This window comes from Manis pentadactyla, chromosome 9 (genome assembly GCF_030020395.1).
Source record: "Manis pentadactyla isolate mManPen7 chromosome 9, mManPen7.hap1, whole genome shotgun sequence".
Classification (NCBI taxonomy): Eukaryota; Metazoa; Chordata; class Mammalia; order Pholidota; family Manidae; genus Manis; species Manis pentadactyla.
Genome location: NC_080027.1, coordinates 15,508,901 through 15,533,393, shown reverse-complemented (window position 1 = coordinate 15,533,393; position 24,493 = coordinate 15,508,901). Strand labels below are relative to the sequence as shown.

At 58.0% G+C, this 24,493-nt stretch overlaps 1 protein-coding gene across 10 annotated transcripts in view; it reads left to right on the top strand.

The window, feature by feature from the left end:
• DAGLA (diacylglycerol lipase alpha) overlaps positions 1–24,493 on the top strand; it is a 61,250-nt gene that overhangs the window by 4,776 nt on the left and 31,981 nt on the right. For 3 of the 10 annotated variants that reach the window (XM_036925274.2, XM_036925279.2, XM_036925241.2), the window contains exon 2: positions 15,334–15,539. The exons of 6 other annotated variants lie outside the window; for them this stretch is intronic. The gene's annotated coding sequence lies outside the window, so the exon portion shown is untranslated. Of the gene's footprint in view, positions 1–15,333; positions 15,540–21,227; positions 21,465–24,493 lie in introns of those variants that run through there. One more of the 10 variants, XM_057507013.1, reaches the window with a different exon arrangement.

Below are 24,493 nucleotides of genomic sequence, written 5' to 3'. Positions count from 1 at the left end.
TCATGATGAAAGCGCACACACATACAAGTGTATTTACTCTTGCAGTTGGAATTTTCTCCTTAAAAAAGCACTTGTGTCATGACCTGCACATGTTAGCACAAAATAAGATGTAATAGGTCAGGTCCCTTTTCATGATAAGGAGAAGTTCCCTCCACCTCCCTTCTTGGCATGGATGGAATCTTGCATATCTGGCCATAGAATCATACACAGGAATCATGTCTGAGCCCCTGGGGAATGTTTCCACTTGGGTTTAGTCAGTAGTTACTACTTGAGCCCCTACTGTGGGTAGTGGTTAGTGAGGGCCATCAAAGTGAATTGGACATACCAGAGCCTGTAAGGTCTAGGTCCTGCCCTCAAGGTGGTCAAGGCCTACTGGAAAGACACATGGTGAGCACAAAGGTCTCTGCTGCAAGTGGACATTGGAGGAGACTGCGTGACTTGAACCAGGGAGATCAGGGGAGACCTGGGTGGCCATGGCCTTAAACCTGGGCCATCTGGGAAGGGTGGAAGAAATGGCAGCCGTAAGGGATGTGGCTGGGAAAGTGAGGTGCTGACCATTTGTGGTCTGGCTTGAGTGCAGGGTGCACAAAAAGTGAGCTGGAGCTGGGTGGCCGTGTGTCACCTGCAGGGCTGCAGGTATGGTCTAGGGGAACCGTGGGCACTCACTGGAGTGCTGAGCAGGAGAGTGGGAGCTGCCCCCTCCTGCCTCAGAAAGAGGCATGTGGCAGCAGGTGCCAGAGGTTGCTGGGGACAGGAGTGTGGAGGCCTGCTGGTGGCTACAGCGGTTGCCGGGTGCAGAGGACTTGAGCTGGGGCAGTGGCCATGCTGGTGAGGGAAGGGGAGAGGCCCACCTGACTGGTCATGGAGTGGGGAGGAAGTCGTGAGAGTGGTCAGTTTGGTCAGTGAGAGGTGGACACGGCGAAGGGCCTGAGGTGGGGCCCAGAGTCGGAGCTGGGCCTCGAGTCCTCGCCTAGAATGTGTTTGTCACCCCTGACTTTCAGCTGCCTTGACTCCTGCAGACTCCAGGCCTTTCCAGGTCAGGGGTGAGGGGCGGAGTTCTGGGCTCCCCACGAGGCTGTTCGTGCTGCCCGCAAGGCTGTTCTCATCCCTGAGGACCCGTCGAGGGGGTTCCAGTGTTCCTAGCACTTGTTTTCAGGCATTTGATCATTTTCTCACCAAATTACCCCTTGAAATTTTGCCTGCCTGAGTTCAGCCCAGGAGGTTACTATTCTGGGAAGTTTCATCAAAACCCTTTCAGCGTTTGAGAGTTCTCTGAGCTCAGGGGCGGGGGTGGGAGGAGAACAGGGCTGTCTTCACCTGCGTCTTGGGGCTGCTTCCGAGACCCAGCTCCTACACCTGGAGATGCTTGTGGGCCCTGGCGCCTGCTGGGCCTGGGGGTGGCGGGGTGCGGTGGGCTGTGTGAGGGGAGCAGGGTGCTTCTGATTCATCACAGAGAGGCTCCTTGTCCGTTGCCTCTCGTGGAGCCATTTGATTAATTTATGATTGATAGTCCTGGCCTTACTTGAGGTTAATTTATTATTGATGTCCCTTCATTATATACAATTCACCCTGCACCCCCCCCAGCACATGGCTGCTCCCACTGGCAGGCCACAAAGTGGGGTGAGCTGTGGGAGGCTGCTCCTCTGGCCCCCCCCGCCACACCTCCAGGGACAGAGCCCACTGCAGTTGGCTTTTGTCAAACCCTTTCAGGCTTGGGGGTCAGGAAAGGCCCCAGGGCATCTGTCTCCGAGAGACTTTGCTCAGCCACACAATAACAGTAATAATAATAGTTTCCATTTTGTGAAGGGGTTGGGGGACACTAACCCCAGCACAGTATGTAGAAGATCTCATTTACTTCTTGCAACAGGTATGTCCTCCACTCTCCCATCCCTCCAACCCCTGTTTTGCAGAAGGCTTAGAGAGGTTGAATCACTTGCCTAAGGACACACAGCAAATGGGAGGGGAGCCAGGGTTTGAACCTAGGACCCTTCTTTCTCCTCTCGAAGCCCTGCCTCTCCTTCAGGCCCCACACAACCCATCTGTCCCATGAAGCCTTTCTCCATGCTCCGCTGACTCCAGGACTGTCCGAGCCAACGTTTTTAGGGGACATAGCGCTGGCACCCTGTTAAATGTTCGTGTTCACTAATCCATATCCTCATTGAAAACTAACCACACCATCAAAGGAGCACTTACTGAGCAAAGATGCCAGGGGCCCTGCCAAGCACCTTTCATGCACCAGCTCGTTTACTGCTCATAGCCACCCTGTATTAACCCATTTTGTAGATGAGGTTTAGAGACTAGAGCACTCAGCTAGTGGATGGCAGAGCTGGGATTCGGACCCCAGCAGCCTTGGGATACCGAGTGCCTGTCTGGTTCTCCCTGTTATTCTCTCTCCATCTCCTCAGGCCTGTTTATCAGAAATCTATGTATTTATCCAGTGGCCTCATCCCCTTTCTCTTGCCCAGCCTGAGTGTTGGCCTGCATCAGACCCCTCCTTTGCTGTGGGGACAAGGGGTGCCCACTCACATGGGATGGGTGGTTTTAGGGAGACAGCAAGACATGTGGAGGGTGCTGGGCCTGGATTCTGCTCCTCACTCTGCTGGGCAACTTCACATGAATCACTCAGCCTTTCTGAGTCTCAGGTGCCCATTGTATGAAAGCAATACCGATGTTTATTCTCTCTTCTTCACTGGCTGTCCCCATGCTCAAAGGTGATGCTGAGTGGGAGAGACACTGTGCTAATCAAGGGCTAGATTGCTTTGTGTATGAGATTCAAGAGCTGGCATGAAGGTCAGAATGTTTAAGGCTGGACACTAAACCCAGGCCAGGGCATCTGCACCCACACTCTGAGCTGCCCCGGATGGCTAATGAATTCTATGACTTGTCAGCTGATAAGGACTTGTTCAAGGACCCTATGAGGCTGAGAGCTGGGCAGGAGGTCTCTAGAGTAGGTTCCAGGCCCCAGTTGGTGTCCTGGTTGGCTGGCCAGTACCTGGTTCCTTGGAGGCAGCCCCTCTCGCTCTAGGTCCTTGGGTTGTGTGGAAGTGCAAGGGTCCTGGGGTTCTGGGCCCCTCTACCCCACTCATCTCCCACACACCTGGGCAACCTAACTAGGTCGACTCAGGCTTGATTTGGGGAGGAAAGAGGATAGCTTGCCAAGCAGCTGCCTGGCTCTCCCCTCACCCCTTAAAATATGCGGAAAGCCTGGCGAAGAGGTGAGCCCTGCGTCTGTTCCGGAAAGCGGTGAGACTGTCAGCCTCTCAATGGCAGGGTTCCCAGGGCGTTGGCTAGGAATCCTCTGCTTTCTCATCAGCTTTACTCTGAGCACGCTTCAGCGCAGGCCGGGCCTGGGGAGCGTGACACACACTGCCAGGGCTCCCCCTGGGCCCTGAAGAAGAGGTCAGAGGCCTCAGACTGTGGGAGGGGTGAGGCATGCCCTGCATGGCTGTTGGAAATCTGTGGCTGGGCTGCTGTTGGGTGACGTTTTGTTTCATTTCCCAAGTTTCTGCCTGCTGCAGGCCTTGATTACATTAGGCTCCCCTGGCATGCTCTTCAGCCAAGTCCCACTTCACCCAGCTCCTACGTGCCCTAGGATGGCCACCGCATGCAGTTTGGGGGCAGGCTGCAGAATCTCCAGGCAGCCCTTGACCCAGCAGCTGAGGGGACGGTGCTGGCCTTTGCAGTCTGAGCCACGGGGCCAGTCATCCCGATTCACTACGTACGTCCCAGCGGGGCTGCCTGGTCTCCGAGACACGCTGCCTCGTAGTTCCTTTGATTCCCCACCTCTGGCTTATTCTCTCTTTCTTTAAATTCAGCATGGCATAGGCCTGCAAACATGAACTTTAGCATAAAGATGGGGCTTCATTGGTGCGTACTACTATTTGAGTAAGACGCTTGAACTCTTTGAGCCTCCATTTCCTCATCTCTAAAATGGAGCTCTGATGGCATGTGGCACGCCGGGCTGCTGTCAGGATGAAATGAGACACCGCCTCGGAAGTCCACCTGGTATCAAAAACACTGTAGAGCCTCAATAAATGGTGTCTGCAATATTAACTAGCGACTTCCTCTCCACACTTCTCTGTGGGCCCAGGTGGGCGCAGAGGCTGCATCTTCTCTGCAGAAAGGCAACTGTAGCCCCACTCCCACCATGCAGGCCAGCCCCTCGGGCTCCCTTCACTCCCCTTCGGCTTCTGGGCTGCCTCTCAGCGCCAGCAGTGCCCTGCTGCCCCTTGGACCCTGTGCCCTGCTCCCGCTGCAGCCTCCTCCCAGGCTGGCCCCCCGCCCTGTTCCTTTTGGTTCCTCTCCTGTATTGGTTTCCTTCCCTTTGGCACCTCTTCCATCTGGCTGCTTTTTCTTTGTTCACCTTTTCCTCCCCTGAGGCCGTTGGGGGAAGTGAGTGTCCTTCCTCAGAGACCCTCTGACCCTCCTGTGCAGAGTGGCATGGCAGCCCCTCAGCCCACCCAGCCCCCTTCGGCTGTGGGAGATGGCCTGTGGGCCAGACTGTGCATCCTGAGAGTGGGGGCCATGACTGGGCCCCTCAGCCCAGAAGCTGGAGGGAGTGCAGGAAGCCAGGGAGCCATGCTGCATCACTGGAGCTGGGTGAGGGCTGTCTGACTTCAGAGAAGACGCAGCCTTGGGAAAGGGGACCCCTTCAGCTCAGTGCCCACTTGGACCCATGGAGGAGAGTGGAGAGAAATATCTACTGTAATTAATGTAGCAGGTAATTTACTAAGGCCCCACGATGTTCCTGGGGCCAGATCCAGAGTCCTGTTGTGTCCTCTCCAGCCCCGGGAGCCTGTTGGCTGGGGCAGCCTCTCCGGCGACTGGCCAAGGAGGTCAGCACTTCCAAGGCGAGCCGGGCTGTCAGCCTGCTCAGCTGACAGCAAATCGTCCTCAGCTCCAAGGACATGCAGAAGGAGAAAGCCAGAGTCAACCCCATTGTCTGGGAGCCAGACAACTAGCCACATCTGGAGTCTTTTTCCTCCTGGGAAGTCAAGGAATTTTTTTCAAGAGGTTGTTTCCATTTCATAGCTTTAAAAAGGACTTGATCTTCCACTACCACCTTCCTTGGGACTAGGGCCAGACTGTGGAGCAAAGAATAGTTTTGCCACTCGTAATGACCTGTCCACTCATTCACTCAGGAACACTTAGCAAGCATTGTGCCTGGCACTGGGAATAACAAGAGGAAAGCTACCCTGGTCCTCAGAGAGTTCCCAGGCTGGGGACCGACAGATAACAGGCATTACGGTGGAGCAATGGTGACAGTAGCCAACTCTCCCACCTGTCCTGTCTGCCGGGCGGTTCTGAGCAGTTTGTGTGTAGTAGCTCATACGGTATAAAGAACAGTGACAGTTCTCATTCAGTGGATACTACTGGGCCCCAGGCCCTGTGCTCAGGGCAGTGCCTGGCCACCCCTACGAGGGAGGTGCTGGTGTTGAAGGGACAGCTCAAGGACCTGAGCTCCCCTGGGGAGTTGAAGGAACCTGCTAAAGGCCGTATGGAAGCCTGGGACTCAGACCCCCATCTGCCTGGCCTCTCCTCTTGGGGTGTTCCTTCTTGCTTCTCCAACTTGCATTGGGTTTGGGGATCCTGTAAGCCATGAGAAGAACAGGTTCCTACAAAAAGAAGGCCCCCTTTGGCCACCCTATTGCCGAGAGGATCCACCTGTCCCATCCCGGTCGGCCCTGGCTGTTCCCCACGTGTAGGCCTGTTTGTGGCTTGTGGCCACCTCCTCAGACTCCACAACTTGCCGGCCTTGGCAGGAGGCTTTGCAGCGCACACAGGATTGTTCCTCACCCCACAGGCCCCCTGCCAGTCATGTTGAACTGTTGCAGATTGTTCTCCTTGCTGCCTGCCTGCTCTACCGTACAGTTTAATCAATGGGCTAATGGAGGGCCCCTGTTCTCCGGAGCCGCCTTCTCCACTTCTTGGGCCTGTTAGAGAGCCTGGCCCCCTCCCTTCCCCAGGTGAACCCCATTCAGCACGCTTCCGGCAGTGGTAACTAAGCCGGGCGCCCAGCCCACCACCTGCTCAGTACTTTATAAAAGTTTAACCTTAATGGTGTAATGAACTCCCATCATAAAGCAGCTGGAGCAGTGCATCCTGGGATGTATAAATTATAGGAGCCCTCTGAAGTTGTAATTGGAAATGGCAGCAACTGAAATGTTGAAAGAGGCCAGCTTCTTTGGGCTGAGCCCAGCTATTCTCTGCTTCCTTTCAAAAGGTACACAGAACTGAGTCTGGCTGTGTAAAAGAATGTCCTCAGACCAAACTGAGCTCCCGGTTCCTCCGCCCCACTTCCCACTTCCTGCCCCCCACTGCATCTGCAGAGCCTGCTGGCTTTGGAGGCGGGACCCCCACCCAGGCCCTGTGCTCTGGCTCCGTGCTGAAGACCAGTGGGCCCAGGAGGGAAGGAAAGCGGGCATGGCCCAGCAGACAGGGTGGGCTCCAGGTCTGACCTCTCCCCCGGAGAGCCTCAGAGCAGGTGGCCTGGCTTCCCCAGCCTCCAAGGCCTCATCTGTACAGTGAGGAGTTCGAGCCCTCTGGCCGAGTGGTTGTGGGGACCCAACAGGAAACGCAGTGGGTGTTGTAATGTGGGCTTGGGAGCTCAGGCTCTGAAGCTGACCGACAATCTGGCTTCCTGTTGCGGCTCCTGCTTGTGGTACTTGTGAAACCTTAACCAAGTCACTTGACCTCTTAGCTGCAGTCAGTAAAATCAGGGCCTGCCTCTGAGAAGTGTTAGGAGGATGACGTGGGATGACACTTGTCAAGGACTCAGCATAGTGCTTGTTCGAGGCCACACATACCAGAGAAGCTTGCCAATGCAGATTCCCTGTTGAGGCCAGATGGGGCCCCGATCTGCTCCTAGTGATGTGGCCCACAGACCACACCTTGAGTGGCCAGGGCATAGTGTTTGACCCATAGGAAGTGCTTAAGGAGTGCTCACTGCAATGACCAGTCTGGGCACAGGGCCTGCCAGCGCCTGTGCACTGTGCCCACATGGTTTAAGTCAATGCCGAGTGTAGCCCCTGAGCCAGTGGCGGGAGAAGCACCTGGGAGCAGGTTAGAGGTGTCATCTCAGTGCCCCCCCCACCCCCATCAGAATCTCTTGGGGGAATTATCAGCTCTGACATGCTTCAGCTGGCTGCGGTGGGGATACACTGCTGCGGCTCAGCCCGGGGAATGGGCCCACCCGCTAGAGCAGGGCTTCTCCTAGTGCAGGGCAGTATCCCAGCATCAGACCCTCCGTGGTTGGCCAAGGTGGGCCTTGCTCAAAATACAGGTTCCTGAGCCAGCAGATTGAGGATTTCTGGGTGGGGCCTGAGAATCTGCATTTATTCATCTCCACACTGCCTGTTTGAGAGTTGCTAGAAGTCACTCACTGAGAGCTGTGGTGACAGGCAGCACCCCCACTCCCTCCTCCCCTCCCCACCTTGTGCACAGGGCTTTGCCTCTGCGGGGTGGGGGGTGCGGGTGGGGAGCCAGCACTAGACAGGTGTCGGGAGCCCCAGGCTCCAGCAGGGTCCTTCCTGGGGTCCTGGAGCTGCTGCCTTGGGCCCAGCTGTGGGGATTTTCTCACAGTGAGGAGAGGGAAACAGCCTAATGGCCACCAGGCCCAATGAACTCACATACGCCACACGCTCAGACTACTTTGCAGTAACGAGGGAAGATGGGGCTGGAGAAATGTTTCATTAAGAGAAATGTTCACCTTCTCTAGGTCAGTGAAGAGAAGTGGGAGGTGCAGAACGATCCCATATCTGGACAGAGGAAGCAAAGGACTAGACAGATGTTAAGAGTTTTCCTAACGGGATCAGCAGGGACTTCTATTTTCTTTCTCTTTCCCTTTCTTTGTTTCTGGTTTTTTTTCCACCTACATTTAACAAGTCATCTTTATTATTATTTTTTCTATTTTCTATGGAGAACCTATATTTTATAATAAGAAGAAAAAAGTGGGCATAGATGAGCACATCTGGTTGGGGATTCTCGGGTCACAGGTGCCAGGGGCAGCCCCAGACTCCTGGGACAGTGCTCCTCTAGCTCGACCCCTGCCCTGGGGTGGCCTTCACCATGGCCCCCCATCTCCAGGCTGCTCCGGGTGCTCCGCAGTCCTTCCCTGTTCCCCTCGCCTTCCCCTGCCTCTCTGTTTATAGTCTTCCCTGGAAAACAGCAAGTGTACCTCCTCCAATTGACTAAACCAAGAATGGGGAGGGGAGGGGCAGAGTGCAGCTGTCATCCGGGCGCCACCTAGGCGCCTAAACCTGAGTTGCAGGGTCTAGGTGTATAATATGTGCTTGGGGAGTCATGGTTGAATGAATGAGGTTTGGAATGCAGCCAAGGACTGCATAAAAACCCGTAGCTGTGTGACCTTGGGTACATCAGCAGGCCTCTCTGGGCTCAGGGTCTTCATCTCTAAGATTCAGGGAGCCAGGGAGGCTTCAATTCTGATTCCCCCCAGGCCCTTTCAGCTCTAATCTCTGGGGAGTCAGTTACCTTCCCACTCCTGTCACACTGCTGGTTTTCTAGACTTGTGCTGTCCAAGAGGACTCCACCTGTCCATTCCAGCTGCCCAGTGAGAGAGTGTACAGAAGCAGCTGCTCAGGCCCTCCTAGGCAAGGGTGGCAGGAGGGAGGGAGACGTGTGGTGCTGGAGAAGAAGAGTAAGCCACCAACAGCAGAATGCTTGGAGGCGTGGAGCAGTCCTTGGTCTGGTACTGGCCTCCTGCGAGCCTTTGTAGCCTTTGCACTGCCTGTGGTCAGGTATCTGCTTTTCATCTTCTCCTGGCCAGAGCTGCCCTGTGCCAGTGCCCCAGCCCTGCTTGTGGCTGAGGCCCAGTTTCCATCAGGCCCAGCAGCCCTGGGTCTCCACCGATCCTTTCAGCAGCTGTTTTCCAGTGAGTGGTTCAGTGGGAAGGGAGGACGGGAGAAATCCATTCAAGCCCTTTGTTTTAAAGTCATTTAAGTAAACCCATGAGATTTGTGTGGTCACATCTTTTCAGTCTTTTTTTCAAAGAAATGGATGGGTTTCTGAGTTTCACCAACTTCCCTGCCTGGCAAGTGCAAGAGGCCCAGCTTCAGAAGAACCATGGAGCGGTGAAGCTCAGACAGGGCTGGAAGATCAAAGCTGGGGGTTGGGGCAACCTGAACTTGAGCTTCCATCTCCCCCAGCTGTGGAGGGGCTCCTGCCCAGGTAATGCCAAGTGTGTGTCTGCCTATGGTGCTGGGGAAGCAGCCGCATGGGCCCTGTGTGCACTCAACAGTATGTTTTTCCTGGCCCAGGGAGCTCACCGGAAATAGTTTTGCCAGCAACCCAGAGGCAGGAGTTGGGAGTTAATGGTGGTGCTCAGCACAGAGTCCTGCAAGGGCATAGGGGTCAGAGGCAGCCCTGTGTGCTGGCTGGGATCTGGCCTGTGCACAAGGTGCATTTGCTGTGGGAATTCTGGGAGGCTTTTGTGTCTAGGGCTGGAGGAGGATGGAGAAGAACAAGCCAGCCTTACCTTCCCTGCCTTTCTTCCTGGTGGTGAACTGCTGCATAGCCATCAGCACCCTCCAGGAAGCCTTCCCTGTGTGCCTCAGGCTGAGCAGCTGTGCCCACTGTACCCAGCATCATAGCTCCCTACTCGCTGGCCGCCTGCTGATTTCCTTATCATTCTGAGTCTTAAGCCCCTCGAGGATGGGGCTTTTCACATTCATGTTCTTGTCCCCAAAGCTCCTTCCTAAGGTGCCATTGAATACACCTGAACCAGGCCCTGGGTCTGCTCTCCTGCCCTGGTCTTGGAGCCCACTGGAGACAGTGGGTGGGGGTGCTCACCCTCCCCTCACTCTCCTCACTTGTGCTCAGAAGGTGGCCCCACCTGGGCAGGAGTCAGGCTGGAAGGGAATGGAGTCGTGGGGCGGGCGAGTTCAACAGAGAGGCACTGGCCAGGATGTCCCTTGCAACAGACCCAGCCCACAGCTGCTGAGGCAGGATCTCATGGGTCCTCTCCCCTGCACCCTCAGGGTGCTGGCCTGCAGCAGAGAGGTGGCCTCTGGTGCCAACCGGTCCGGCAGGTTTCTCCAGGGACAGGACGTCCTGCTGGGAGCAGCCTTTGTGCCACCTCTGCTGTCCCCCCTCTCAGGCCTTCCTCCCCTGGCCTTGCTCTCCTCTCCTCTCCAGCAGGGCCTCGACCCTGCCCTTGCAGGGCACAAGTAGTGGGGGTGCCCAAGCAGGAGTCAGAAGCCAGGGCCCCACAGGAACGATGTAGGGTGTCCATGGCTCTCACCCTGTGAGACCCTGGGACCCAGGACACCCAGCAGCTGGGATGATGGGCACCGGGGAGGAGCTGGCCATTCTCCCACCCCTTCCCCTCTGCGCCCAGAGGCTGAGGAAAGGGAGCCTTCTTCACACCGTGACTCCTCCCTGCCCCACTGCCAGGCTCCCTCGGAGCAGGAAATGGGGGTGGGGGAGCCCGGGTGTTCCTCTCGCCCTCTGCAGGGAGGGGCTGGGTGCCCCAACTCCGTAGGTGTCAGCGGAACTGTCACCCAGCAGCGGGCGCTGGTGCTGGGATTTCCCTGGCTGACTCACCCCCAGCCTGGCTGGCTGTGCCTCAGCCTAGGCAGGAGTTGTTTGTGAAAGTGTCTGGTAGCAGCACACGAGGGGAGTACAGGGAATGGGGGAGCAGGGCCTGGGGTGGGAGTGGGCAGGTCCCCCACGGAGCTCCCAGGCCCCCAGCTGACGTCCTCCACACCCTGAGACCCCAAGCTGTCCCTCAAGCACGGTGCCCCTCCCCACCGTGCCACCCCACCCCCACTCGGCTTCCTGGCTCAGGAGGAGCAGTGAGCCACTGAGGGGTCTGAGCACAACAGGGGCTGCTCCCTGCCTCCTAAAGGATTTTCCCCAAGGGTGAAATGCCTTCCCTCCAGAGAATAGAGAAGCCATTGATTCCCGGGATTCCCAGGCACTTCATGGACAGGGCAATGTGGTGGGGGACTGCGGGAGGCAGGAAGTGGGGCCAGCTTAGTGACCCACGGGGGCCAAGGACCCCTGGGGAAAAGGAGAAAACTGTAGGCGCAACCCCTGGACGTCCCCACAGGGCCCTGGAGCACATCTTGGCGCCCTCCCCCACCCCCAGCTGCCTGTGTGTCCTCGTCTGGGAGCAGGCAGCGGGGTGGAGGTGTCGCAGTTACAGCGTGTGGGGGGCTGGGGGAGGGCGCACAGGCAGAAATGTGGAGTGGGAGGCTGGTGAGCAGGCCTGCGGGGGGCGGTGGCAGCAGAGCGACAGGGCTGAGCTGGGGGTGGGATGGGGTGTACAGTTCTGGGTGAGTGCCCCAGAGTCCCTGCCTTCCTCTTGCCCATGGGAAGGAGAGTCTTCCCCTGACCACTCTAGCCTGCAGTAGCGGGGCCAGCAGCCCACCAGCTACCAGGGCCCAGCTACCAGGGCTGAGGTTCACAGGGTGACATTCAAGACCCTGGAACAGCTCTGTCTTGGCAACCACTTCTCAGGCCCCTACCCACTGCCTGGCTGGGGAGAAATGCAACAGTTTCTGTTGGCTGGGTGCCATTGGGCAGCTCTGGTATCTCTGATGATGGTATCCCCCTGCAAGCACGAATGGCCCCGTTGGGCACGCTAATCTTTCTGTGAGCAGGTGCAGGGAAGGGTGGCCCAGGGCAGGAATGTGGCCCATGCGCCCAGCTCCTGAGTGACAGGGCTGGGGGCACAGCCAGCAGGGCAGGGCTGTCTTTATCTGGCCCACTGCTGCGATCAAGAGCATGGAGGCTGACTGGCTGTTGCCTAAGCAGGCGGCTTGAACAGGCAGCATGCGGGAGGCCCGGCCCAAACTGGAATGGGCCCTCAAGGCAGGGCCAGCACACCTCCGCCCTCCAAGGGTGGCTCTTCAAAGGACAGAGGACCGCCCTGTATAGGATCCTGCAAAGCCCGGGAGCTGGGCTGTGGGGCAGGATTCCAGGCTTTGCTCCCTGCCTGCTACTGACCTCGATGTTGCCTGGGGCAGGTGCCTCCATCCTTGGCTCTCGTCTTCCTGCCTAAAATGAGTTTGTGTGACTCACTTGCCCAGAAGGTTCCTTCCCACTTAGAGGTTCTGTTGCTTAGAGAACAAGGGAGGCCCCAGGACCTTCTGATGGGCCTAGGTGGCTAGGTGCTTCTACACTGGAGAGCAGGGCCCAGGGCCCCTCTTGGACTCTCCATTTCTTCCTCCCCAGGGGAAGTGATGGGGGAAATGAGATTACAGTCGGAGGTTCCCGGTACAGGGCCTTGTGGCGGGTAGTTGGGCTCTCACTAAACAATAGCTGGTATTGTTCACCTTATTGTCATTGTGTGAGTTATCATCATCATGGAGTTGGCCTTCAGAGCCTGCAGTGGCAGGGGTCTCTGGGGGGCTCCCTAGAAGAGGCGATGCAGCTTGTGTCCTGGGCTGCCATCCTGGCTGCTGGTCTGCTCAAGAAGCAGTTCAGATGGGGGCAGTCAGAGGGTCTGGGTGGGCAGAAGGGGGCCCCAGCACCCCTTGGGCTTGGCTAAGCTACCAGCTCCCATCTGCAGAGGGGCAGCCCACTCTCCACAAGTTGGCTGGGCCCTCAGCACTGAGGAGTGCGTGTTCTCCAGGCATCTTGTCCACAGCAGATGGCAGCCACAACTCCCTCTCCCTGCGGTTCTGGCTGCACTTCCCTTCCCTCTGCTAACCCCGCCCCCCGTTAACTTTGGTTTTTGCTTTTGGAGTTGGGGAGACAGCCTGCAAGCCCCCAAAGCTGCCTGTGACTGTGGGTGAAAGTTGGGGCTCAGATTGTGGAAGTTTCCAAAAGAGAGGAAACCTTGAGCCCCCGTCTGCTTGTCAGTCAGAGAAGCTCCGTCTTTCCCTGTTCCCTGCATGCTCTCCGGGTCTCTTTGGCCAAACGGGCCAGCAGCGTGATCTCAGAGGAACAAGGGAGGGGCCCAGGGCCTGGTTTGACATTTTTTGAGCAGCTGCTAGGCACCAGGTCCTCTGCTGGGCGCCAAGGACGCAGGCAGAGTGCAGCCCTGCCCTCCATGAGCTTCTAACCTAATGAAGAGCCGGGGTGCCAGTGGCAGGAATGGAGGGCCACTGAGCGGGTTGGCTCCTGGTTGGCAGGTTTCTGAAGGCTTCACAGAAGAGGTGGTGCTTAAGCTAAGTCCTGGAAGGCTAAGGAATTTCCAGGAGAGCAAGATCAGCAAAGACATTCTGTGCAAAGAGAGCAGCCCGTGCAAAGGCATGGAGGCGTGAAGAGCTCTGACCCTGCAGAGCGCTCAGCTGTGGCAAGTAGTAGAGCAGATACAAACCAAGCTGCCCCGTCAGCATATGCTGTCCAACCCCAAGCTAGGGTCTGGGAGGAAGAAACAGCGCTCCTCTGGCAGCTTGGGGAGTGGGGTCGGCCGGAAGCAGATGCCCTGTGGGGGGGCCAGCAGTGGGGCAGACTTTTCTCAGCTGGAAGGAATTCTGGGGCTTGACTTCAGGCTCCCCTGAGTTGGGGACCAGCAGGAGAGGCCCTGCTGCGGGAGCAGCCCCTACTGCTGCAGCCACAGGGCTGAAGATCCCTCGGGGCTGAGGCCAGGGGCTCAGAGAGTAGCCGCACAAGCATGCCCTCAGAGGGTGTGGTGCCTAGACCTCCACAGTGATGCCCCCTGTTCTCTGACCTGCCCCGGCGCCACGTCACATCCATGTGGCACTGGGCAGAGCACCTCCATGAACTGAGACTCTTGTCTGTGGAAATTCTGCACTGTGTTCTCACACAGGCCTCATCCTATTAAACCTTCACTTGTTCAAAGTCACACAGCTTGGATGGGGCCAAGCAGAGGCTCCAGGCCCAGCTCGCCTCCTGCTCGGTTATGTCCCCCGTCTCCTGGAGAAGACTCAGTGTTCCCTGGAGGTGGGGGGTGGTACCTAAGCATCAGAAGCCCAGCTCCCTGAGGACTCGCTCATGCCCTGCCCACTCCGCCCTCACTCAGGCCCCTCTCAGAGGGCAGAAGAGGAAGGCAAGTCACCCATCCGGGGGGCCCCAGCAGCAGCTGAGTGCCACCCTGTAGGGCAGCAGGCCCAGAAGAGTGGGGGCCCACAGTGTTTGCTTTTCCCAGCCCTGCTATTTCGTGTGCCGCTCGCACCTGGCTCACTGTTTGCCCAAGGATTTGCCCTCCAGGAAGATGGGCGGGGCAGGGTGAGGGTGGAGGTACGTGGTCAGCTGCTTCTGGGCTTCCAGCTTTTCTGCAGAACTGAGGGCTGCGCTGCCCAGAAGTGCCACCACCCTGCAGTCCCCAGTGCTGCCTCTGGCCTCGCCCACGCACAGCACATGACTACAGTGCTGAGCCTGGCATGCCTGGCATGCCAGGCAGCTGGACAGTCGGCAAGGAGCAGAAGAGGTCCCCAAAGCCCTTGTATTGGGCACTGCCCTGGGTGTGGGGTAACAGTGGCTTCAATGGGCATTTGTGTGGCCAGGAGCAGAGGAGCACATGGCCCAAGGCAAAAACTTCCCACACAGGCACATCTGCCTCTCCCTGGAGCTGCCGCACCTGTCTGCATCCCCAACCTGCCCTCCCAGCGAGAGAGCTGGCCTTGATTCAACCAATCCCTGCCCTGCTCTTCACCCCTTTCTGAGGAATCAGCCCCAGGAACTGGAGAATTTCTTCTCCAGTCCCAGCACGCCCCTCTGCCTGCCCTCCTGAGAGGGGCCTTCCAGCGTAGCATCCTCTCCCCAGTCTGCCGGAGCTCACTGCTGCGTGGGCAGTCACTAACTAGGGAATGTGCTGGTGACTCCTTGAGGCCATGGGCCTGGTCCCAGGGAAGAGGGACCCCAGGGAAGGGCCTGCTTTAGCTGGGCAGGGAGGCTGGGGCCTCCCCCCTGCAGTCCCACCTGTGGGCAGCTTCTCCGAGTGGCTCTGGTCCTGTGAAGGAAGGAATCTTGGCATTGCCATGGGGTCCACCCTGCCTTGTGCTGTGGCCTTTAGCAAACCCACAGCTCTGGCCCATGGTCTCTTCACCACTTGGGACCTGTCAGATAAGCCGTGAGGATGGCCAGGCTGTCACCAAGAGGCCATGCTACACCCTCCGTGGGCAAAGAGCTCTGTAAGTGGGAGGTGGCTGGGAGAGCAGCTGCACTCAGGCTTGGGGACAGCCTTGCCAGGTGGGTGCAGCTGCAGGAGGCTACCTGGTCACTGCCATGCTGGCCACGTGACTCTGGCTCCTGGCTGTGGGGAGCCCAGGTCCCTCCACCACCTCCTTGCTGGGGAGCAGGACAGATGGGGAAGAAGGGGAGTGCTGGCGCCCGAAGTCTGTAGCTTGTGGAAGTCACCATAGCCGCTGCGCCCTGCATTGCCCTCTCTCTGCTGCTGGTCAGGGAAGGTGCTGGCCTGGGTGGACCCAGACGCCGCAGGCCTGGACGGCACTGCAGATAGCCCCAACCTCAGCCCTTCATCCCGAGACTGTCCACTCCCCCAGCAGCAATAAGGAGCCTACTGCATATTGTGCTCTCACAGCCCCTGGGCCGCACCCAACCGCCACTCCTCACGGGAATGCCGGGTTCCTCACACTCCCCATCTGCAGGTAAGGAAACTCCGGTTTGTGTCACTCCTTAACCAACAACCACTCAGATGCTATCATCCCCTTTTCACAGGAATTGGGGCCCTAAGAGGTTGTGACTTGCCCATGCCTACCGGTGTCTGAGCCTAGTACCAAGCCTGGGTTCTCTGACACCGAGCCCCATGCAATTCCCACTCTGCACTAAACCAGAGCTCTAAGAAATGAGCATGTTGATACATAATTAATCCCATCTTGGATCCCTCTGGCCTTTTCTCTCTGAGGACCTCTGAGCACTTCCCGGATGGGATCTCACGTGTCCTTCCAAGGCCCAGCCGGAGATGAGAGGAGGCCTCACACTGAGGGTGGTGGAAGGGCCAGGCACAGAACAGGCCACAGCCTAGAATCCAGGAAGCCCTGCCACACGCCTTTTCCCTCCACCTCCGGTCGGGGATTCTGGGGCATGTTCTCAGGGCCACCTGCTCTCTCCCTCTGTTTCCCTCAGCCTGTGCAGGTGTGAGCGCAGAGAAAAGCTGGGAGAGCCCAGAGAGGTCCGGTGGGGGCTGGGGATGTGGAGGCCCAGGGTTGTGGTACAGGGAGCGGCCGCATGGCCAAGGTTTCATGCAGTGTCATCTAAGAAGCCAGGGCTTGGTCCTGGTGATTCTCCTCCCATTTCTAGGAAGTTGGCAGAGAGCAAATCAGGGTCACTGGGAGGGAGGCAGATGAGGACCTGGGGGACAGGTCCTCTTTCCAAATCATCTTGTCCCCCCAGCGGCCCTGTCCCTCAACTGTTCCCGTCTCCGTTGTATGGAGATGACCCAAGGCTTAGAGACTCCGCAGGGTCACTAGGTCATGCACAAGTCAGTAATGAGCTAGGGTCTGAACTTAGTTCTGGCTGTCTTCACAAGTTGGCATCCTGAAAACCCCCAGCTGTAGTTTGGCAATTCCTGGCCTATCCACCTCCCAGCGTGACCGCGAGGGGGTATTGTGAGTCTGAGCCTTCCCTGGGATTGTATTCCTGAGCCAGAAATTGAAGATCTTTTGGAGATTAAGCATTCAGGGGATAAAAAACAGAACTGGGGAAGTGGGAGATCACCTGTTCAACCACCTCATTTTGGGATGAGGACACTGAGGCTGTCAGAGGGGAAGTCATTTCCCCAGGTCCTCCCTCTTCTTCTCTCTGACAGCCGGGCCTCAGGATCCTCAGGGCCCCCGCCCCCAGCCAACCCCGGTGCTGTCCCCATGGAGGGGCTCTCTCCCCGCCCAGCACCCTCCCACAGATGCCCAGGGAGGCCGGGGCACCGAGCTGGAGAGGGGTCAGGCTTGTGGGCGCTGCGGAGCCCTTCAGGCAGCAGGACCTCCCGGGTGACTGGCCATAGTCTTGGCCCTGCTGCCCACTGCGTCACCCACACACGCCCTTCCTGCCACCGTCTCCGCAGCAGTGAGATCAAGATGCCCCATTTCTTCCATGCCTCGCCCACAGTGTGGCTGTCTGGCACCAGTGACACCCTGGTTGAAGTGGTTGCTGCAGGGGAGTGGTTTAGGGTAGGGCCTGGATGCCAGTATCGAGCTTGGATGGTGTGGATGGTGTGGAGAGAGCCTGGGGCTGGGAGTCGGGGGCCCTGGGGCTGGGCTCGGCTCTGCACCAGCCCCCTCGGGCTGTGCTCAGACAGCGAGCGGTTCCTCCTCAGGCAACAGGGACTTGGTGGGTTCCCGCCTCCTGCCACCTGCCAGGCACTTCGCTGTGTGCTGGGGGCACATGGGGAAGAAGAAAAGCGGGGCCCCTGCCCTGGGAGCCGCACCCTGGGGGTGGGGGCAGGTTGAGGCACTGCACACCTGACAGCAGGACTGAGCAGAACCGATGCAGGGAGGGTATGTCGCGGTTGGGGTGGGTGGCTGCCTCAGCTCCATGTTCACGGCAATCCTCCTGGAGCCGGTGAGCTGGGCGCCGTCCATCCTTCTCTGCCTGCAGAAAGGCAAGTGTCCAGCAGCATATCGCCCCCCTGGAGCCAAGATCCCTTGGTGTCCTAGGTCACTGAGGGCAGGTGCCAGGGCCAGCCCCCTCTGCCTGTCCTGTTGCATGGGCCATTTGGTTGGAGCATCCTCACCGCACCGTCTCCTTGCTGCCCCACCCCATCTGTCACCACTGTCTACTGATTCCCAGTCTGGGCCCCCCACCTCCCTCCATCTTGATGCCCGCCTTGCTCACAGGGTAAAGCTCTGACACTGGGACTGGTTCACAAGGCCCTGCCCAGGCTGACCTGCCGGCCCTGCCCTCTGCTTCTGTTCAGCTGGCCTGGTGTCTGCTCCATCCACAGGGTCCTCACACACAGGCCTCCTGCGGAGGGGCACCCTCCATGCTACCCCCACTGCCCTCTGCCTGTGGCCTCTGTGCTCTGGCTGGTCCTTCATATCTCAGCTCCAGCTCCCAGATCTGAAGGCTGCTGCCCCTCATATCTCTGCTCAGGCTCTGGCGGGACCCCCTCTTCCAAACACTTGTCCTAGAACTCGTCGTTGTTGAACGTGAAGGTCAGGTTAGCTTGGTGCCTCTTTCTTTCTGGCCTTTAGGCTCCGCAGGGTCTGGCACCACGATTGCTTTTATTTGATGCTGTGGCTCCTGGTTCGTAGCAGGCACTCTGATGATTTCTTAGATGAATGCAGGAATTTAATTCAATTTCACCTGAGCTCACGGCACCTGGGCCCACCGTGGGAGCTTTTCCCAGCCTTTCGTCCTCTCAGATCCGGGCCCTGCCCTAAGCGGTGGGCCAGAGACCGAGTGCCGGCCTTGTGTGGGGGCTGGTGTCCTTGCCACTGCTGGACCCAGGGCCACCTCCTGTCCTGGGCTTTGGAGTCAGTGAAGCCTGGGCTTTGGGACCCGGACCTGTCTGGGGTTTCTCATGCAAGAAAGGGCTCATTCAGAAGCATGCTACTGACTGGAAGAATAAATAACTGCCGAATGTTCTAACGCGGCCCTTTCAAACTGGAGTATGTCCCAGGGAGGCTCTCAGGGTGATGACAAGTTTGGAAACCAGATCAGATCTTGGGGGAATGTGGGACTGAGAAGGTGGGGGAGGGCGACTGGGAACAAATCGCTTTGCAGCCTTGGCCCCTGAGCGTGAGGCAGGCGGCTGCGTGGGTGGTCTCGGGTGGAGCCGGCAGCTTGCATGTCCTCTGCAGACTGGCCAGGCCTTAGCTCTCTAGGGACCTGGTGTCCTCAGTGCTTGCCCCAAAAACGGCAGAGATGCTGGTCGTAGGAGACCTAGGGTTTGGGGCCCAGCTGTCTCCCTCAGTGTGGGCGTTTTCCCATTCCTGGCAAGGCCCTGCTCGGTGGGGGGTGGGCTGTCAGCTGCAAGAATGCTCTGGTCAGACAGGCTCCATCCAACATGGGTAGGGAGGGCACACCAGGAGGCCCCATAACTCACGATTCTAGGTCACCTCCTGCAACATCCAGAGGCAGCAGAGGTATTTATAGCAGCCAGAGGCCACCGAGGGTGGGGAAGTCAGCAGGAGCGATGATGCAGGTCCTCAGGTCCCCAGCTCTTGCTGCCTCCCTCCCCCCTCCCTCCTCCCTGCCCCAGAGCCTTCCTGGTGAAGGGCTGAGCCTGCTGAGCAAGCAGGTGTTATCACACTGCCTCCCCAAGCTCTGGAGGAGGTGAGGTGCCACTCTCTGCCTGGCAGAAGCCTCGGCCTCAGCAGGTCTGGCCAGGACCTTGTCTGTCTCCACAGCCCCAGTGGGCACCCCGTTAGCACTCAGCCCGGGCCTGCTGGTCTCTCTTGATGGTGCTGTTAGCTCTTCATTGAAAGGTTCATCCCCTGGAGTCACCGGCAGCTCGCTGGCCTTCAGGGTTCAGCGAAAGGCCTTCCTCCTCCCTACTAGTAGCAGGTAGTTAATGGGGCCACGGCACTGCCCCAGGTTGACTGGAAGGAGGCCCTACCAAATGCCTGTTAACTCTGTGTTGTGTCCTTGTTAAGTGCTGGTGGAGTGCAGCTCGGGGCTGGGAGGGCAGCAGTCCCAGCCTGTGGTCACCAGGGCTCTGCCTCCTCCTGCCATACCTAGGGAGCAAGCCGGGAAGTGGAGGCCACGGAAGTGACAATGTGACAAAGCTGGGGGCCTGGGCGCTGAGGGTGAGACCTCTGGGAAGGAAGATGACAGCAAACCCTGAAGCCCCAGGTCAAGCTGGCTGGGCTGGCCAGCTCTCTCAGGGCCTTCACCTACTGAGATCCAAAGTAGGCCCTTCAGTCTCACCCAGGCGAGAAGAGGCAGAAGGCTGACTTTCATCGTGAGCCTGATAGTGCTGCCCCCGTTGTGGAGGCCTGGGCTCCCCCATCTCCAGTCTCTGTTGTCCAGGGCCTCTGGGCCCCTCCCACTCAGGCTGGGGGACGAGCGGGGGGAAGTTGAGGTTTGCTCCTTGGGAGCCTCCACGTAGTGGAGAAGGTGAGGCACGTGTCCCAGGAGCCTTCAGGAAAGGGAGCCCCAACTGCACTGACTGTTAATGAGCTGACCAGCGAGGGCTGGGGCTTACGGTGGAGCCCTGAGCTTCACCAGGGACAAGGCCCTGAGGAGGGAGGCCATCCGGACAGGGCGCAGTACCCTCGCTCCTGGCTTGCTCAGTCACAGAGGGACAGGAGAAGCCTGCTCACGGAAGGGACCGGGAAATGAGCTTGCCTGATGGGCAGGGACAGAAGGGCGCCATGATTGGTGGAGAGCTTTCAGTTAATGATTGGGAGTTTTTGTTTTATTTAAAGGGCATTTAAAAGCCATAGTGTGCTTTTGAGGAGGAGGTTGATTTAATTAAAACTGTAAATTGTGAGTATGTATAGCTAATGCTACTGAGCACCTACCCCATGCCAGACTCTGCTCTTAGCACTTTTCAGCTTTGAACTCACTTTGTCCTCACAGCAGCCCTGTGAAGGAGGCGCTGACATCCCCATCCCCATTTACAGATGAGGAAGATTCTGTACTAGTGGATTCATCCTGGGAAGTGGCCCCTGCACTGTACTCTGAAGGTGGTGGCTCAGTGGACATGAAGGAATAGAGGCCCCAGGACAAAGCCGGTCTAGCTTTGTCCTCCACCTGGTGGCAGAGGGCCTTCTGAGCCCCACCCCTTCGTGGACACCTGTGTTCCTTGTGCCTGGGTCCTGCTTTGTCATGCCTGGGGAGGTGAGAGGGAACAGAGGGCCTGAGGGACAGAAGCATTGGCCCGGTCTCCGAGCTCTTGAATCAGTGTTTTCTGTGGCCCCTTTGCCATAATGGCTCAGGCTAGGCAGACGTGTGAGCCCCAAGGCTCTCTCCTAGGCCATCCTGCATGAAAACAGCAAGTAAAACTCTAAAAGCCGAGGCCAGAGTGGACCTGAGAGGTCGTCCTGTCCAGTGCCTCTGAAAAACTTTTAAGCATTGAGACTATTTAGTTCAAATATGATGTTACAAGGAACCCAATATGTAAACTAGCTAAGAGCCACTCTGATTTACATAGCCTGCAAACCCCAGGAAGCCTGCCTGCAGTGACCACCTACCCTCATCTGGGGTCCCTGAGGGTTTCACTTTTGAAGAGCATTGACATCCCCCCTTTGGGCTCTGGAGTGGAGGGCCACAGAGGTGGGGCTGGGGCCAGGAGGCAGTGAGGCTGCCACCCCCACCCATGCTCCATGGGGGCAGGGATGTTGGCCCTTCCTGTCCCATAAGGGAACTCTCTGCAGACTCCCTCCCCTGGGAAAGAGCTCCTGTTACGCAGTCACTTGATCCCTCCCTGCTTCTGAGATGCCCAGGGAATGGCTGAAGTGCAACCCAATAACCTGAGTGGCAGGCCTGTGCCCTAGATGGCCGTGCTGCCCAGGGAGGTGGCCCCTCTGCGTATCCGTGGCCCAGTCTGGGAGGCATTTCCACTAATGCCGGCCAGAGTCCAAGGCCGGCCCGCAGCCTGAGGAGGCATGACAGGATGGTGGTGGCACAGGGTATGCTGGGCGTGCCGGAGGGGCTTTCCCAGATGAAGTGTCAGGCTAGGTGTGCCCACTTAGCATCCTCATTAGCGGCCTCATTAGGGGGCCCCTAATGAAGCGGAAGGTGCTAATTCCTCTAGGAGGTGTTGCCAGCACCCAGAGCGGAGAGTCTCCTCTCAGAATCTCTGAGAAGCCAGACCAGAGGCTCCCAGCGAGTGGGGCTCCCAGAGGCCCTGGGGAGGCGGAGATGTGTGTGGTAAGGGAGGGGGCCGTAGGATGCTGACTGGGCAGATGGTCATGAGTGGTGGGCCCCTGCCCCTCAGAGCATCCTGAGTTTGAGTGGGAAGCTATCTGCAATGGGGCACCCTGAACCTCAGAGACACAGACCCTGGATTCCAGCGGGAGCCCAGGTGGGGCCTTGGTCCCAGCTGACCAGTGGGATGGCGCTCCCCCATCACTGGCTTGTTGTGGATTAAGGGAGTCAGGGCCAGTGAAGCCTCAGCCCTGGCAGGAGGGGCTCCTGGGAGATGCCGCCATTCCGGTCCTGTCAGGTAGGCTGGCAAGGAGGCAGGCGGGGGTCAGCCTGGGAGCCAGGCCTTTCTGTTTGGGAGGGTTGTCTTAGATCTCAGAGAGATTAGCAGCCCCCTGCCGGTCTGAGCACTTGCAGGAGAGATGATTAATGCACAGTGATAGGGGCAACGGATACTTTCTATGGGCCGAGCGCCCTCTGTGCATTATTTTATTCCCTCCTCGTGACTCCCTATGAAGCAGGTACCTTCGTTATCCCATTTTACAGATGTGGTAATGGAGTCACAGAGAAGTGAAGGTCATGGACAACCAGAAATGATGGGACTCATATTTAAACCCAGGGCTGCCCTCCTCCTGGCCAGAGGGAAGGTAGCTCTGTGTGCATGGGATGGTTGCCACCTCCAGGTCTGCATTTGAGGAAGAGAGGGCTTCAGGGGCTATCATGAGGCGGGTGCAGGCCACAGGGCTGTGGGAAGGACTTGGCCTGTATAGAAAGAAAGCTGGGAAAGGCATCTGAGTCCTCCCCACAGACAGGCAGGAGGCAATGGCAGGGGACTCAGAGACCCAGCAAAGCCCGGCTTTCTGAGCCACTCCAGGGCACCTCTGCCCTGGGTACTAAGTGGGGAACGGGCCCATTTCAACTTCCAGGAAAATAAACAGTCTCTAAAGAATTCCGAAACAAAACCTGGCCTGGCCAGACACTGGGAGCCCCTTCCACTGTTGGGAACAGGTCCATTTGGGCCCAGGACTAAGTGGGTCCTGGTGTAAGTGCCCCACCTCCACCCCGAGGGAGGGCCAGGGGAGGGAGGAGGACCCAGCCTGGCTGCCAGAAAAGGGCTCTGCCGCCCTCCCAGGCCCGCCCTCCTCATTCCCCAGCAGCCAGCTGCCCTCCCAGAACAACTAGCAGGAAACCAAAGGCCCCAACTGACTCCCAGGGAGCTGGCTGGTGTCAGTGACAGGGCCAGTGGCAGATGGCAGATTCTGCTGGTTGTAGACTAGTGGAAAATAATTAGCGTGAGAATGAGAAGCCAGGGCCTTGGTGGTGAACGGAGCCCTGATGAGCATCCTCCTAGCGGCTGGGAGCGCAGAGAGCCTCACGCAGGCCTGGCTCCAGTAAGTGACCCTGAGCAAGTTACTTCTTGGGCCTCAGTTTCCTCATGGGTAAAGTAGGGATAATAGCACCTCATAGGGTTGTTAAATCTTGTTAAAAAGATTAAATTAAAGGAGTTAATACATGTAAACTCCTTGCTATGATACCAGGCATGTAGTAAATGCCATATAAGAATTAAACATTTTTTTCAAACAAAATTCTTTAATTCTTTACAGTTTTAAAGCAGGTAGTAGAATAACTGTTGGAGCTATTTCTGGGTCTAGCCCAGGATGGCCATAGGCAGGGCCCCCAGTACCTGGGGCTGCCCCTTTCATCCTCTTCCCTGAACTCGCCGCGCCCAGTCCCCAGATTGCTCTTCGGTGGGGAGGGGCTTCGGCCAGCAAGCACGCTGATGCGGCGGTGGTGAGAACTCAGCAGACAAACCTAGCTTCAAAGCCTGACTTGGCTCCGCACTCACCAGGTTATTTAACCTCTTGGAGCCTCAGTTCCCCCAGCTGTGGCACGGGAACAGCCATACCTACCCACGGGGTTGCAGTGAGAGGTGTGGGAGGCACCTCCCTGGGCCCTTCAAGGCCATCCTGGCAGGGAGGGTGGGGCAGGTGGTTGTTAGTCTAAGTCCCTGGCGGGTGGAGGGGACCAAGTGGCAGGGGTATCCTCCTCCTGCCCCTGGCCACACCAGGTACACGGTTTTAGTCCCAGGGCCTGAGCGTGTGAGCACCCATCTCGTGCTGAAATCCAGCTCCAGCCCTGGGCAGGCTCGGCTCTGCCTTCTGCTCCAGCACAGCTGACGCGTGAAAAGCAACAGCTTTTGGGCCCCTAACTTGGGTTGCACACACCCGGGCACAGGCGGGTGGCACACATGGCCCCCAGCCCACGCGTGACATGCTTTCTCTGTCACCTCCCTTGCCACCTCCCCTTCCTGTGCCTCTCAGAGCCCAGGCTCTGTGTGGGGCCGCAGCCCGGGGAAGGGGAAGGGCACTCAGGGTGGAAGGAACGGGTGGATCTTTGTGCACCTGGGAATGAGGAGTCAGACTGATGGAGGCAGAGATTTTCTTCTTCTGAGCACCTCAAGCAGCTGCTTGAAATCCCGGCTCTGCCTCTTCCTTGTCCTGGGATCCCCAGGCAACTATCGCACCTCTCCGAGCCTCGCTTCCCTCGTCTGTAAAGCTACGGTGCTGTCCCCTAGGACCTGGTGAGGCTGGGGTGAAAGGACACATGGAGTTTTAGCTCCGTGCCCTCCTGGCTCCACAGCCACCCCACCGGGCTCAGTTTTCCTCATCTGCAGAATGGGGCCAGTACCCCGCTCTTCCACAAGGTGGTGTGACTCAAGAGTTCTTTATGTCCCGAAGTCCCTTCCTCCTCTCTCTGTCAGGGGAGGTTAAAAGTCAGCTCCTGGGTTCAGAAA